The sequence below is a fragment of the Cicer arietinum genome, chromosome 5 (assembly GCF_000331145.2).
Source record: "Cicer arietinum cultivar CDC Frontier isolate Library 1 chromosome 5, Cicar.CDCFrontier_v2.0, whole genome shotgun sequence".
In the NCBI taxonomy this organism is placed as follows: Eukaryota; Viridiplantae; Streptophyta; class Magnoliopsida; order Fabales; family Fabaceae; genus Cicer; species Cicer arietinum.
Genome location: NC_021164.2, coordinates 36405325 through 36418440, shown reverse-complemented (window position 1 = coordinate 36418440; position 13116 = coordinate 36405325). Strand labels below are relative to the sequence as shown.

General features: G+C 33.3%; 2 long non-coding RNA genes across 2 annotated transcripts; both read left to right on the top strand.

The window, feature by feature from the left end:
• The first annotated feature begins 1488 nt into the window (after nt 1-1488).
• Nucleotides 1489-2304, top strand: LOC105853037 (uncharacterized). Its single transcript, XR_001144931.3, has 3 exons — nt 1489-1594; nt 2060-2152; nt 2241-2304. It is a non-coding gene; the product is annotated as an uncharacterized lncRNA (long non-coding RNA).
• On the top strand, nt 2295-2891 carry LOC140920264 (uncharacterized). The gene is made up of 3 exons (XR_012162988.1): nt 2295-2317; nt 2487-2583; nt 2767-2891. It is a non-coding gene; the product is annotated as an uncharacterized lncRNA (long non-coding RNA).
• Nucleotides 2892-13116: the final 10225 nt, after the last annotated feature.

Genomic DNA, 13116 nt, shown 5'->3' with positions numbered 1-13116 from the left:
AATATTATCTCTAGCAGCTAATTACAGTTGGAACTTGCACCAATTTGATGTAAAAAATGCATTCCTCCATGGAGATCTAGAAGAAGAGATTTATATGGACTTACCCCTTGGATATAGTGAGCATATTGCTGCCAACACCGTTTGTAAGCTAAAGAAGGCTCTATATGGGCTTAAACAATCACCACGAGCGTGGTTTGGGAGGTTTGCTAGAGTCATGGTAGGTCTAGGCTTCAAACAAAGCTAATGAGATCATACCCTTTTTATCAAACACTCTGAGTCAGGGGGAGTAACAGTGCTATTGGTATATGTGGACGACATTATAGTGACCGGTGATGATGAAAAGGAGCAACAATTGTTAGGACAACACCTAGCCAAAGAATTTGAGATTAAAACCTTGGGAAAATTGAAGTATTTCTTGGGAATTGAAGTGGCTCACTCTATGAAAGGGATTTTTATATCCCAACAAAAATATATTACAGATCTTCTGCAGGAAACAGGCAAGACAACATGCAAGCCAGCTAGTACACCAATCGATCCAAATTTACATTTGGGAAATGCAGAAGAAGACATTGCAGTTGACAAAGAAATGTACCAAAGATTAGTTGGAAGACTCATATATTTGTCACATACTAGACCTGATATTGCATTTGTTGTAAGCCTAGTCAGTCAATTCATGCATCAACCAAAGGAGGTACACTTGCAAGCTGCACTCAGAATCGTGCAATATTTGAAAGGGACCCCAGGAAGAGGAATTTTGTTCAAACGAAATGGAAATGTGAGTCTTGAAGCATATACTGATGCTGACTATGCAGGGTCAATTATAGATAGGAGATCAACCACAGGATATTGCACTTTTCTATGTGGGAATCTTGTGACTTGGAAGAGTAAGAAACAAAGTGTGGTATCCAGATCCAGTGCTGAAGCAGAATTTAGGGCAATGGCATAAGGAATATGTGAATTACTGTGGTTGAAGATTATTTTGGAGGACCTGAAGATAAAGTGGGATAAACCAATGAAACTCTATTGTGATAATAAATGCTATTAGCATAGCACATAATCCAGTGCAACATGATAGAACCAAGCATATTGAAGTCGATAGACATTTCATCAAAGAAAAACTCGATAGTGGCCTAATTTGCACTCCATATGTCTCATCCCAAGACAACCTTGCAGATCTTCTAACTAAAGGGATAAACAGCAGCAACTTTGAAAAAATTGTATCCAAGCTGGGAATGGAGAACATCTATTCACCAGCTTGAGGGGGAGTGTCAAAATCTGTTTCTATTTAATATCCCTCAATATAGGGATTCAGTTGAATAGGAGTAATAATAGGCATTTAGTTATATATGAGTATTAATAGGGATTTAGTTATATATGAGTACTAATAGGATTTGGTTGTTAAGTAATCTAGTATATATATATCTGATGTACTACCAATATAATTCATTCAAGAAATATTTTTACTCTAATTCTTGACATTTTTGAATAGCTATTTTGTGTTTATTCTCGGCCAGATGGGTTGCTTGAGTGGTTGTTTCACCTGTCATGCCTTTTAAGCTTCTCCAGCATTTTTTTTCTGTTCAAGTGAAGTTGGGTAATTTTTTCTGTAATCCTTCTCCAGCATTTCTCTGTATTTTTTTCTGAAGCATTATTTAGTGAAGTATGTTTGAATTTTTTATAAACAAAGTTTTAAGATTTTGGCACCTGTATGTATGTAAATATGGGTGTTAGTAAGTTAGACATGAAAAACATGGTGGGTATAGTGCCATTACTAAGCAATAATATTTTATCAACTTGTTAATGTTTGCTCACTGTTACATATCTCATCTGTTGTTCATGATAGTGTGGGTTCAATTGGTTGATTACTTTATGTTCTCTACCCGTATTTTGTTTTTTCAGTATAAGATATAAATTATTTTACTTCTTTCACCCATTGATTAAGATGTTTATGACAATTATAATAACTTTCCAAGCAGGGCTTCCATCTTCTGATTGTTGATATTACTCTTCAATTGATTAATTCCATTAATTTAGACCTGAGTTTTTTTTTCTGGAACAGGTATTAGTTAAATTAAAGGGATGGGAAGATACTGTTACCATAGTCTCAAGTAACATGCACCATTGGAACGCCCCTGAGAAAGCTGACATATTGGTAACTTTTTTTGTCATTTTGTCATTGTCAATGATTTGACTTTTGTTGTTTATGGTCAAGTGTCTGATTGCTGTTGGCTTGAATTTAGGTTAGTGAATTGCTAGGTTCTTTTGGGAACAATGAACTGTCTTTCGAGTGCCTTGATGGAATTTCAATACCGTCTTTGTATGTGAATTCTTTTTATTTCGCACACTGATTTATCTTGGTTTTTTTTAATTATTGTTTATTTATTTGATTTCATGTGAATGTATTCATCCTTATTGGTTTACATGTTTGTTAAGGTTTTTGTCTTGTTATTGTTGATAATTGTTTTGTTGATTTTGTTTAAGCAAAGGTTTTTACATTTACTCATCCAAAACTAGTTGTCGATAGAGAAAGCACGTTATAAGAAGTTGCATTTTATGATACCTAATGACACCAGCTCTGCAATGGTATGTGGTGTATTTCTTTTCTTATTGACTAAATAGGCTTGTTGAGGAATAATAAGATTACATTGTGTTAAATTATTTAGATCTTTCAAGTGTCAGAAATTATTTTAATTATCTCAGATCAATTGTTGTGCTAATGTTATAATATTCTTTTTGATATTGACTGACCTTGTACTCTAATCATAGGATTTGTTGGCTATGGGTGGATGTCGTCTGATATTGATATATGGGTGGATGTCGTCTGATATTGATATATGGGTGGATGTAGTTGGGAGAAAGAAAGGTAGAATATTTAGTCTTGGATCTATATCCAAAACATTGAATCCAAATCAGGCAACAATGCGTTCTGATTCAGAGGTTAATTTAAAGGTTGATGCTTTGAGAAGTCAAGTTCATGCTTTGAATGAATCGTTGCAAAAACAGGAGCAAAAATAGTTTTGATGAAGCAACAGTTGCAACGACAAGAAAAATAGTTTTGGGTAAGTTTTTTCAAAACTTACCCAAAAAACCAAAATCATATATCTATATACATTAAAGTAGTTCATATATCTATATACATTAAAGTAGTTCATATATCTATATACATTAGTAGTGCACATGATTCAAAGCATAAGGCATACCAATTATGATAATGAATTACACTAATTCATAAATCTATATAATAACAACCTCATATCACACCACTCAACATGTCTATAGATACATTCTTAGTTTCTATCAAGTCACAAAATTGAACTAAAACATTACACATCATCAATTTTAAAGATTTTAGAGACCTATTCTAATCTTAAAAATTGGATTCCTAATAAAAATATGCAATTTTATAATTAAAAATTTGTTAAAATAAATTTTAGTATCTGTACACATACTAATTTTACATAAAATAAATAATTAAAAGAAAATATATTTAGAATTACTTAAATACAATTAAGTGCATATTTAGTATTAGTCAAACACACAAGAAAATATCACATTAATTATGAACTCATTGTCGCAGTCTAAAATTTCGAGTTTTCATCGAATTCAATGGAGTCGCAACCAAAATTTATTTTAAAATAGGGAAAATATTGGAAAACCTAAAAATATAAAAATGATATTTGAAACCAGATTTTGAGTTCGGGAGTCGATTATGCGTAGGGAAGGTATTAGCACCCTACGACATCCGTTAAAATACGGTTATCTTTAATTAATTGTGCAAAATTATATCAACTTAAATATATTTATTTTTTCTTTATTATTAAATATGAATATAAATTGTTTTTTATAAATGTGATTTTTGAGATAAAAGTGTATTAGAAAAAGTGAAAAAAGAAAGTTTTTATTAGTGTGTTTGACAAGAGTGTGATCTTGCTCCTACGTATCTCCCGGTGCGATGGAGAAATCAAAACTACATAGTTCTTGGTAGAAAATGTGAATGCGTTGATTGCTTTTAAATAAATTGTATTTTGTTACTTAAAAAAGTTAATTTTGACGAACATAAAAAAAAAAGAAAAAAAAAGAACTTGTTTGATTTGAATAATAATTTTAAAATATGAGTTTTAAAACGATCGAGTTATACAACTTGTGTCTCAAAACTCATGGAGTGAAAAGATGTCACATCTAATTTAACCCTCTTTAGAATATTTTATTATTCTTTTATAAAATAGAGTTTCAAGAAGACCAAGTAGTAGGACTTATGTCTTAACAATTCCAAGATTAAAAAAACACATCTAATTAAATTTTAAAAAGTTGATTTTTAATCTATTCATTTATAAAAATAAATTTTAAAGCTATATAATTTGTATTGTGCAACTCAGGGATTAAAATGTCATTTTTAATTTATTTGTGAATATGAGATTTAGAACCATCAAATTGTCCCAATTTGTGTTCTAATAACTCAAAGATTAAAGAGATGTCACATCTAGTTAATTTTTAATGAAATATTTGTTTGTTTTTAATTTTAATTTTATAATTTTTTTTAGAAAAAAAATGATACTAAATATTAAATAAGTTTAAATTGATTTTTTTTCGAAATAAAATAGTGAAAAGAAAAATATATAGACTTGTAACTTAATCTATTAAATAAAAAAATAACATTTTAATACTAATTATAAATATTACCCTCTTTTAAACTCTTTTTTTTTAAAATTTAATAAATGAAGAAATAAAATTCATTTTTTAAAACTAATTAGCACAAACAAAAAAAAAAACTACTATAACTTAAAATAAAAAATATTTATCGCCATTTAATTATGTCCATCATTAAAATAGAATTATTATAATTAAATGAAATAAATACTGAAAATAGAGAACTGAACAAAAAGTTCTTCCACCACACAAATATATTATTAAACTAACTAGCAACATTATCAATAGAATGGAATACAATTAACAAATAGTTGGCATGCGTGAGATGTGTGTATAGCGTGTATTTAGCGTACGAGACAAAACAGATAAATTTCAAATAGCAAAACAAGTTTCAGCGTAGCAACAAACAGATTCCATACATCAGAAATTATTCACAAACAAAATAATAACCACGCATAATCTCAGCCAAAACTCATTCATATCTAGCAAAACAAAATTTCAACCTTCAATATTATACAACTTTGAATAAGACAACAAAGATGAGAAAATACCCTTTCTGTATGTTGTTACAACTGGCTTGAAGGCTATGATTGATGGGAAGCAATCTGGTAGATCTTCCTTTTTCTTTGTGGTAACACTCTCTCTTTCTATTTTTTTTTTAGAAATAGCAAAAGCAAGAAACGAAAATCTCCCAATTTTTATCTGGTGATTGTTTTGATTTTTTCTTCCAATATATAGGCTAAAACGAGGAAGGGTTGTGTTCATTGTATAAATTAATTTATGGATCTTAAGCTGTTTTGGCAACTACATTAAGCAAGCAAACTGATACAACTAAGGAGAAATGTCTGGTTTTTAAGCTGTTTTGGCAACTACATTAAGCAAGCAAACTGATACAACTAAGGAGAAGGGTTATGTTCATCGTATAAGTTCTGGAATTTACACTGGTTTGGCAACCACATCAAACAAACTGATACAATTAAGGGAAGGAGGAGTCGGTCTTTTTGGTTGAGTATTCAAGATTATAAAATTAATATCATTTTTAGATTGAAAAATAATAAAATTAAAATAAATGAAGAGATAGAGTATGGAGAAAGGACGTGAAGCAGTAAACATGTAAAAGCAGTGGGACTTCCTTTTGTATTGTTTTATTTTGTTTTGCTTTTTTGTTGTATATTTAATGTTAAATGTATTACAATCTTTACAAATACAAATATACTTTTTATTTGAATTATGATGGACAAAATTGAGGTATTACAGCTGCCCCTATTTAATTGTCTTTTTATGTGGTAAAAAAAAATTAAATATAAGGACCTAAATTTTGTACAATTGTGAAAGTAAGGAGAAAACAAAAAATAATTTGACATGTAAAAAAAAATTGTTGATTTAAAAAACGAGAAAACATGTAAAAGAAGTTGGTGATTGGCAAAAAATAAAAAAAAAATAAAAAAAATGACCATATTTGAAATGATGATCAACGGTTGAGCGACTCAAGATAAAAGCATGATCGTCTTCGGATTAGTTACCGATGCGTAGATCGATATATAGATAAAATGATCGACTTCAGATTGTTTATCGATGCGTTAATCGACGTAATGTGATGACATAAACAATGCGATAGTCTTCGGATTGATTACCGATGCGTAGATCGACATAAACAATGAGATCGTCTTCGGATTGATTACCGATGCGTAGATCGACATAGATCAAATGCCAAACAAATTTTAGAAGGTAAGATAATAGGAGATAAATTTGTTTTTAAAGGAAACATGTATATGGTAATTGCAATGCAATAATGAATAATGTGATATAAAAGTTGTTGAATATAAATAAGATATACACATAAGATATGCATGATTAATTCATTATGCATGATATAAGGAGTTGTTGAGTATATGTAAAATATGAGTGAAGATGCATAGACCATGTATGACTATTTGAAAAAATATAAGATGCATGCAATTGAGATAAATTCTCTTTTTTTTTTAATTACTTTTTTTGTTTCCCCAATACTTATGTGACTTCATACAAGATTCAACGAATCAATGAAGATAACAATCGTTCTTCGCATAATGATTTTAATATATCTTGTGTAATCACCTTTTTTTCGTCTTTTGAGGCCAATCAAATTTGCATTGTTTAAAATGCTTACCCTTCATTTTTCTTATACAACCAATATCTCGCGTTCCCGTGTATATATTTTCAAGCGTCAAAATATTCAAGATATTTTTTTTTTATATTTTCATATATTTCAAATTCCCATATTTATTATCATAAAATAACATTTTTAAAAACGTTAGAACAAACAACAATGAGACTCATTTTTTTTAAAAAAAGAGTGAGACACAACATCGAACAATGATATTGGAAAATGTACATTCATTACATTGAAAATAAAACAAATGAGACATGAGTTACAATGTGGTGAGTGTGTTTAGCTTTAGTTGGAGAGACAACAAACGCTAGTCGATCTTGTAATTTAGAACCTCTAAGAATAATAACTGCCTCAACTTGAAACACTTGATTCTTTTGTTATCCCTAACTTTTGCATGGACCGCAAGTTTTCAATCCATCGAGATGCTCTAATTTTTGCTTAGGTCGCCTTTTCAGGTTTTCAACCTAGCGAGCCCAATTTTCTATTATTTTTTTATTTTTTTTAGGCATAATATTTCTTGACTGCATCTGAGTTTACTGGAAGTGGAAGCTCATCTCCATCCATTTCTGCGAGTATTAGAGCTCCCCCAGAGAAAGCTTTTTTCACAACATATGGTCCTTCGTAGTTCGGAGTCCACTTTCCTCGAGAATCCTTTTTTATGAGCAATATTTTCTTTAACACTAATTCTCCTTCTTGAAACTCTCGAGGACGGACTTTTTTCTCGTAGGCTTTTTTGAGTCTTTTTTGATATAGCTGACCATGACACAAAGCTATCATTCTTTTTTCTTCTATGAAATTCAATTGGTCATATCGTGATTGAACCCACTCTGCCTCTTCTAGTTTTGTTTCCATCAAGACTTTGATCGAGGGAATTTCAAATTCGATGGGAAGTACCGCTTCCATTCCATACACCAATGAGAAAGGAGTTGCCTCTGTTGAGGTACGAATAGCTGTTCTATAGCCATGTAATGCAAAGGGAAGCATTTCATGCCAATCCTTATATGTCTCCACCATCTTCTGTATGATCTTCTTGTTATTCTTATTTGTTGCTTCTACAACCTCATTCATTTTCGGACGATATGGAGAAGAATTATGGTGCTGAATTTTGAAACTATCTTACAACTATTTCATCATTTTGTTATTCAGATTAGTCGCGTTATCAGTGATTATCTTATTTGGCAATCCATATCGACAAATCAATTCTCTTTTGATGAATCTGACAACCACACTTCTCGTAACATTGGCATAAGAAGCGGCTTCAACCCATTTTGTGAAATAATCAATAGCTACTAGGATAAACCGGTGTCCATTTGAAGCCTTAGGCTCGATGAGTCCAATAACATCCATTCCCCACATTGAAAATGGCCATGGTGATGTTAAAACATTCAAAGAAGTGGGTGGTACATGTATTTTATCAGCATAGATTTGACATTTGTGACATTTCTTTACGTGACTAAAGCAGTCGGATTCCATGGTCAACCAATAGTAGCCAGCCCTTAAGATTTTTCTTGCCATTGCGTGCCCATTTGCATGAGTTCCAAAAGAACCTTCATGAACCTCTTAGATAATTATCTCCGCTTCTGCTTTATCCACACATCTGAGGAGAACCATATCATGATTTCTCTTGTAAAGCACGTCGCCATTCAAGAAGAAATTCATTGACAATCTCCTTAAAACCCTTTTGTCGTTCTCTGAAATACCCAATAGATATTCCTTATTCTTAACATATGATTTGATGTCATAAAACCACGGTTTTCCATCAAACTCTTCTTCTATTGATAAGCAATATGCAGGTTTATCTCTTTGTTGAATTTTTATGACCGACACGTCCTGATTAGTGGTTATTTTGAACATTGACGACAAAGTGGCCAAGGCGTCAGCTAACTAGTTTTCTTCTCGAAGGATATGGTGAAAAGTAATCTTCTCAAAGTGTTCTGTCAATTCTTTGATATGGGTGTGATACGGAATAAATTTGGAATCTCGCGTTTCCCACTCTCTTTTCGTCTGATGGATGACCAACAATGAGTCTCCATATACCTCAAGAAATTTTACATTTGATTTGATAGCTGCTTCAATGCCCATAACACATGCTTCATATTCTGCAATATATTTTGTACAATCAAAATACAACCTAGCCGTAAATGGAGTGAACTGGTTCTCTGGAGAAATCAAAATGGCTCCAATTCCATGCCCTGACGCATTAGAGGCACCATCAAACACCAACATCCATTTTTCTTTATCAGATGATTTAGTCTCTTCAAATAAAGTCATTATGCCTTCATTGGGGAATTCATACTGCATTGAATGATAATCTTCTACCGGTTGTTGAGCCAAATACTCTGCTAGTGCGCTTCCTTTGATAGATTTTTGTGTAACATATACCAAATCGTATTCTGATAACAATATCTGCCAACGAGCAATCCTTCCAGTAAGAGCAGGTTTCTCAAAGATGTACTTAATTGGGTCCATTTTAGACACCAACCAAGTTGTATGACATAACATGTATTGCCTCAGCCGACGAGCCTCCCATGCCAATGCGCAACATGTTCGTTCAAGCAGTGAATATCTTGTTTCACAACTGGTGAACTTTTTGCTCAAATAATAAATAGCATGTTCTTTCCTACCAGATTCATCATGCTGCCCCAATACACAGCCCATTGACTCATCAAGTACTGTTAAGTACATAATAAGCGGTTTCCCAAGAACAGGAGGTACTAAGACGGGAGGCTTTGATAAGTATTGCTTAATCTTTTCGAAAGCTTTTTGACAATTTTCATTCCATTCAACCTTTTGGTCTTTGCGCAACAATTTGAAAATTGGCTCGCATGTAGCGGTGAGATGCGATATAAACCTCACAATGTAATTCAATCTACCCAAAAAGCCACAAACTTCTTTTTTCATGCGTGGAGCTATCATTTTTTGTATTGCTCTTACTTTATCTAGGTCCACTTCTATCCCTCTTTGACTAACGATAAATCCAAGTAATTTTCCGGATCTTACACCAAAAGTGCATTTAGCATGCCAATGCGCAACATGTTCGTTCAAGTAGTGAATATCTTGTTTCACAACTGGTGAACTTTTTGCTCAAATAATAAATAGCATGTTCTTTCCTACCAGATTCATCATGCTGCCCCAGTACGCAGCCCATTGACTCGTCAAGTACTGTTAAGTACATAATAAGTGGTTTCCCAGGAACAGGGGGCACTAGGATGGGAGGTTTTGATAAGTACTGCTTAATCTTTTCGAAAGCTTTTTGACAATTCTCATTCCATTCAACCTTTTGGTCTTTGCGCAACAATTTGAAAATCGGCTCGCATGTAGCGGTGAGGTGCGATATAAACCTTGCAATGTAATTCAATCTACCCAAAAAGCCACGAACTTCTTTTTCAGTGCGTGGAGCCGGCATTTCTTGTATTGCTCTTACTTTATCTGGATCCACTTCTATCCCTTTTTGACTAACGATAAACCCAAGTAATTTGCCAGATCTTACACCAAAAGTGCATTTAGGTGGGTTTAAACGGAGTTTGAACTTCCTTAGTCGCTCAAACAACTTTTGAAGGTTAACAACATGGTCTTCTTCTGTCCGAGATTTTGCAATCATATCAGCCACGTAAACTTCTATTTCCTTATGCATCATGTCATGAAACAAGGTTACCATTGCTCATTGATAGATTGCCCCGACATTCTTCAATCCAAATGGCATCACTTTATAGCAAAAAGTCCCCCCATTGTGTGATGAATGTAGTTTTCTTCATATCTTCGGGAGCCATCTTGATTTGATTGTACACTGAGAAACCATCCATGAAGGAGAAAAGAGAGTATTGAGCAGTGCTATCTACTAGGGCATCAATATGAGGTAGAGGAAAATCATCTTTAGGACTAGCTTTATTTAAATCCCGATAATCAACGCACATTCGAACCTTTCCATCTTTCTTTGGAACTGGTACAATATTAGCCACCTATTGAGGATATTTTGCTACTGCTAAGAAACCAGCATCAAATTGCTTCTTGACATCTTCTCTAATTTTAAGTGACATATCAGGTCTCATCCTTCTCAACTTTTGTTTAATTAGAGCATATTCAGGCTTGAGTGGTAGCTTGTGTTCAACTATGTTAGTATCTAGCCCAAGCATATCCTGATATGACCATGCAAAGACATCCACATAATCAAATAAAAGTTTAACCAACTTTTCTTGTTCACTTTCTTTCATAGACATACCAATTTTAACTTCTTTCTTATCATGTTCATTCCCTAAGTTGATCACCTCAACAGGTTCTTGATTGGGTTGGATTATCTTAGCTTCATGTTCAATTAAGCTTTCTAGTTCTGGGGAAGGCTCACAGTCATCTTCACAATCCTCATCAGCGTGATTAATTAGACGTTCAAAATTACAAAAAAAAGGTTCTAGCACTGCCATTTTCAACATATTCATTTTCAACTCTGCATTGTTTAAATTAAGAAAAAAAAAGAAAAGAAAAAATATGAATAAGGATTGCCAAAAAAGAAAAGAGAAAGACAAAACCAGTTGGAGAATTCAAAAATGCATTTATTTATAATAAGTACGGAATTGAAATACATATGCCCTTGTTAATTATCCTTATAGCCATGGGCATAGCAAAAGGAGTTAAAAAAAATACATAATTACTTTGAACATGAATTAACAAACACGAGAAACTCGAGGATCTTCCAATTGTTGAGACTGGTGTTTGGAGGACAAGGGTACACTAGCTTGAGGGTGTCATCATCAACATGATCCTCTTCTGTAACAGCCACTTGATGAGCATATATTATTCCAGCGCTTTGAAAAGTTTGGCGAATGTCACAAATAGGAATCTTCTGTGAATTAGGTGTCCAGTTTTCTCTTTTTCCCTTCACAGCCTTCTCTTTATCAGCTTGAGTAGGTACATATCCCAACCCGTACCTATTGTTCTTTTCTGGTATTTCTATCAACTTTCCCAAAAAAACTCCTCCTTCCAACATAGATTTGGTAAACTTCAATGATGTGGTAGATAGTTTTGGTTCTTTTAAACGATATTCTTCACCCAAGAAGACGGCATTGACAATTTCTAATGCTTGAAAGGAAGTCTCTATGGCTTCCTCTGTGTTTTCAATGTAGCTTGTAGAAGATAAATGACTTACTATCATATCTTCTTCCCCAGATATTATTACCAGCTTATTGTTCACTATAAACTTTAGCTTTTGATGGAGGGTGGATGTCACTGCTCCAACAGCATGAATCCATGGTCTCCCTAAAAGACATTCTAATGCTTGAAAGGAAGTCTCTATGGCTTCCTCCGTGTCTTCAATGTAGCCTGTAGAAGATAAATGACTTACTATCATATCTTCTTCCCCAGATATTATTACCAGCTTATTGTTCACTATAAACTTTAGCTTTTGATGGAGGGTGGATGTCACTGCTCCAACAGCATGAATCCATGGTCTCCCTAAAAGACACTGTACGCCGGTTTAATATTCATTACTTGGAAGGTTATCCCAAAGATGTGGGGTCTGATTTGAATTGGCATGTCAATCTCACCAACCACTTGTCTTCTAGATCTATCAAACGCTTTCACCATCAAAGCACTAGGCTTCAAACAGGCTCCCTCAACAAATAGTTTTGATAGTGTCGATTTAGGCATGACATTTAATGATGAACCATTATCTACTAGCACTCGTGCAAGAATATGATCATGACACCTCACAGAGATGTGCAGTGCTTTATTATGCTCTGTCCCTTCAGCTGGTAATTCATTATCGCTAAAACTCAGAATATATCAGTCTTTAATCAAATTAAAGCAATATTACATACACAGCGGAATTATAATGCGGCATACAAGATTAGCAATTAAAAGTAAAAAGATATGGGATAGAATGCACCAAGATTTATCCTGGTTCAGTTGTCAACTAGACAACCTAGATCCAGTCCTGACAATCCAACTGGATTTCAGCTTTTTCTCCAATAGAAAGAATTGTGAATTGTTTACAGATTGTCCAGTTTCCTCAAAACCTATCTATCTCTCACAATCTCTTTCCTATTGCTCACCCCTTGATCCTTGTAGTCAATCAGCAGACTCACACAAAATCAAAGTACGGCTCCTTCTTGATGAGGCCTCTCACCCAAGAAGATCGCCACCAGTTTCTAGCTAGATTTCTAGCAGTCGTTTTCTTTACAGAGTATTTATTTCAAACAGAATAAAAGAAGTCTTTAATCTTGAACAATGTGTCTTCTCACGAATCTGGTTATTCAATGATGGATTATGAGAACATTGTCTTTACTCTCAAGAATACTTTTTCAGCTCTCTCAATGATTATGGAT